The sequence below is a fragment of the Olea europaea genome, chromosome 4 (genome assembly GCF_002742605.1).
Source record: "Olea europaea var. sylvestris chromosome 4, O_europaea_v1, whole genome shotgun sequence".
Lineage (NCBI taxonomy): Eukaryota > Viridiplantae > Streptophyta > Magnoliopsida > Lamiales > Oleaceae > Olea > Olea europaea.
In genome coordinates, this window is record NC_036240.1 from 7695123 (window position 1) to 7699745 (window position 4623).

Consider the following 4623-nt stretch of genomic DNA (forward strand, 5'->3'; position numbering starts at 1 on the left):
GTGCCATTGACTTCCAAATCCCTGAAGCACTATGGTCAAATATTTCACCAGATTATAGTAGACTTAAAATCTTTGGTTGTGCTACATACTCTCATCAAAATGAAGGTAAATTTGAACCAAGATCTCCAAAATGTGTTTTTCTAGGATATGGGGAGGAAACTAAAGGGTACAAGCTTTTGCTTGAAAGTCAAAAGGGTTTTAAAGTGATTATTAGTAGAAATGTTATTTTCAATGAGAATGAGTTTCCCTGCAAAATAATCTAAAACTGAACCTACTGGATTTAAACTTGTGAAAGAAATTGTTCTTGAAAATTCAGAAGATAATACTAATGATCAAAATGATTTTATTGAGGTGGAGACTCCTTAGTCTGATATTAATCAGGATCTAAGTGAACCTGAAACTGAGATTGAATGTAATAACCCTTCTCTCACTAATTACCAGCTAACAAGAGATAGAGAAAGAAGAAATAAGATCCCATCCACCAAATATAATAATGATGAATTTGTTACCCTATTTTCTGTTCTAAATTCTCTAAATTCAGAACTTGTCACCTTTGAAGAAGCCATAACCTGTACTGATTCCAAGTTATGGAAAGATGCTATGAATGAAGAAATGGACTCCTTAATAAAAAATAAAACTTGGATCCTTGTCAACAAACCTAAAAACCAGAAGGTTTTAACTGTAAGTGGATTTTTACAATAAAAGAAGGAGATCCTACTACTGAAAGTAAAAGATACAAAGCAAGACTTGTTGCAAAGGGCTTCACTCAAAAGGAAGGAATAGACTATAATGAAATATTTTCCCCTGTTGCTAAATACACTTCTATAAGAATTCTTCTTGCCTTAACTGCACATTTTAACTGGAAGCTTGATCAGTTGGATGTAAAAACAGCCTTTTTAAATGGAGACCTTGAGGAGACTATTTATATGAGTCAACCAAAAGGTTATGAGGTAAAGTCAACTGTGGAAAAGGTATGTTTGTTAAAGAAATCTCTCTATGGCCTAAGACAGGCCCCCAGACAATGGAATAAAAAGTTTAACTCTTATGTTCAGACTTTAGGTTTCATTAAAAGCAGTTATGATTCTTGTTTCTTTTTCAAAGGGTCAGGTAGACCTAAATCTGTTTATCTACTTTTATATGTAGATGATATGTTACTTGCATGCCTTAAGAGATCTGAAATTGATGTTATTAAAGCAAAGTTAAAATTTGAATTTGAAATGAAAGACTTAGGGCAAGCTAAGAGAATTCTTGGGATGGAAATAGAAAGAAATAGAAATGATTGCACACTAATCCTAAAACAATATGCTTATGTGCATAAGATACTTGAAAGGTTCTCTATGCTTGACTGTAAACCTGTTTCCTTACCACTTTCCAATCATTTTAAATTGTCTACTGAACAATCACCAAAGACTGATGAACAATTTAAAAGAATGGAAAGAATTCCTTATGCTAACACTGTAGGATCTGTTATGTATCTCATGGTATGTACTAGACCAAATTTAGCTCATGGAATAAGCATATTAAGTCGATTTATGTCAAATCCCGGTAAACTACATTGGCTTGCTATGAAATGTATGTTGAAATATCTGAAAGGAACATCTAATTTGGGCCTATTGTTTAAAAGGTGTGATGATGGCATAATTCTTAAGGGCTACATTGATTCAGACTTTGCTGGTGATTTAGATAAAAGAAGAACAACTTCATCTTATGTTTTCACTTTGTGTGATATTTGCATTAGTTGGAAATCACAATTGCAAAAGCTAGTGACTTTATCATCAACAGAGGCAGAATATATAGCTGTGTGTGATGCTGTTAAAGAAAATCTTTGTTTGAGAGGTCTTTTGAATGAAATTGGTTTTATAAATAGCTCTGTAAAAATTTATACTGATAATCGAAGTGTCATCCATCTTAGTAAAAATCCAATGTATCATGATCGCACAAAATATGTTGATGTGAAATTCCATTTTGTTAGAAACATGGTTGAACAAGGTCTAATTAAGTTAGAAAAAATTTCAACTGAATATAATCCTTCTGATTTGGAAACTAAGGTCCTACCCTTGAACAAGTTTAAAAATTGTTTGAATATTCTAAACATTGTTTGAAGGGTACCATGTTTAGAAGTTTCTAACTAATTTTTTGTTTTATGAACTAATTTCTGTTTTTGTTTTACAGGATAATAAGAGCAAATGAAACAAGTAGTGATCTAGCCACTAGAAATTGCCAAGACGTGTTCAGCAAGATGGAGATTGTTGAGCCCAAATAATAGTGCCTCACATTCTTGGCCCTTTAAGGCTATTAAGCCAGTTTTACTGAAATGGTCTTGATCCAATTGCGAAGAGAAACGTGTTCTCTTAAAATGCGACTTCTACCTCTTTTTTAAAGATGTAATATGGCCATACATCTGGCCATCTCCTCACCGTTGATCAATGACACTTTGACTTATCTGATTAAAACGTTTGGACGCCTCATTTTTCTTTCTAGAGAGATCGATTCTTAGTGTATTCTAGAGTTTCTCTTTTTCTCTCAAACCATCGATATTTTCCGAGTGAAAATAATTTTTGTAAATCTGAATGATTTTTGATACTACACTTGATGTATAATTGTGATATTACTTAGTGCGAGTTAGTGGTGGCATTGTAATAGTTGTGTGTGAGGCGAGATCAAAATCAGTGAAGAAACTTTGTGTTTCTTTGTACATTTGTAACGTTCTTGGTTATTTTTCTAGTGGTCTAGGGCTATATCTACTTAGTAGATGCTCAACATGGTGAGTAGGCCGTAAGGCTGAACATCCGGGCCTTTGTGGCAAAAAAATTCTTCGTGTTCATTTTTCTATTTTTCTACAATTTCAATTTTTCAGTGATTCTTGCGATAATCTGTATTCGGTAAACCTCCTGAGAATCAACACCTCATCATCATCTTGACCAGATATTGGTCCTTTTTTCAGTATGTAATTTATTTTGAATTTAAAAAAAAAAAAAAACAGATTCACCAGGAATATTATAAGGATGGTCGTGTGGGAGAATGTCATTGTTCTACTGCAGTTGGTATTTGTAACAATATGTTCTGTGAGATGAGAAAAAGACATCACTTTGCGATGGCAGAAAAGTGTTTCTCCGAAGATAACAAATCACTAGATAAAAAGATGCAAATCAAGGATATATTACGGCAAACAAGGGTTTATGCAAAGATTGAAAATATTCTACTCCCAATTCAAAAAAAAGGATGCAAATCAAAGCTACAAAGAAACAATTTATAGTAGAGAAGGAAGAGGTATAGCATAGAATTGTAGGAGCTTATGTCCTTCTTGAAGAAAGTGGGCAAGTTATTGTTGAAAGTTAACTACAATGTCAAAGGGAGAATGAACAAAGACTTTCTTTTGAAAGATTGTGCCTATTCCTTGGACCATTCTTATACTCGGTAGAAAATTTTAGTACTAAATATTGATAAAAATAATAATAATTAAGAAGTAAAAATATCATAATAATTACATATTTACAAATTTAAATTAATACATAGCTCTAGCGAGTGGTGTCGCAGGTAGTTGACATTACTTAGCCCATTTTTGCCTTTATTATTATTATTTTTTTAAACTCATTTTCAATCACATATTTTTATGAAATCTACAATTTTATTAATTTTTCAATTACACATTTCGTTAATTTTGTACAAAAAATCAATTTAAAAACTATTTGTTTTAATCAAAACCAAATAAGGGTTTGTATATGCCACATTATCTTGTACTGTATTAATCCTAAACAATTATATAAAATCTACTGAGGTAAATTGAAAAGTGAAAAGATAATTTACGCAAAGTTGGGTTTACGAATATGGTTCAAGAGTCGCAAAAGTCATCTAGAGGTTTTAATTAGAGGTATTAACTAACATCTTGCAAAGGAATATCATTCACCTAATTGAACATAACTTTTGACGACTAGATTCATGACATTGTACACCTAATTGAGGCCTTCTGAGCAGCATCATACACCTAATTTAAGAAATCAAATGCTAATGGTACAAAAATTTAGATTTTTCAAGCTGAGAAAGTAAGTAAAAAAGAGGATACAAATTTTGTAACTTTAACGAGGGAAAATCAAAAGAAAAGACTTGAGTGATTAAAATGAATCCTGGGTCAAAGTTGGGTGACCTTATCCTCAAGACCACCACAGGACAAACTTGGTAATTTACTCGGAATTCCATTTCCTTTGTCTTGCTGTTATACGAAGAAACAAGCAGATGCTATACCTCTTTCTTTTCTACTATATATTGTTGTTTAGTAGGTTTAATTTGCATCTTTTTATCGTTTTCGTGATTCAATATTTGCAATCTTTGGATAAACTCTTTTATGCCCTAATAATATCCTTTATATGCATCCATTTATTTAGATATTTTATCTCGTTACGAGTTTGATGGATTGCAAAAAAATAATTTTTATAATTAGCAATAGCGAACGTAGACATTTGAAGTTAGTGGAGGCATAATCAAACTTTTGAAATAGTTACTAAAAAATTATGTATTCTACAAGAACACATATAGGTGATCACTATCACAGATTTACAAATCTCATATATATGATAAGTAACAATTTTCAAAAAATTTCAAATAATCTCACATATATGATAAATA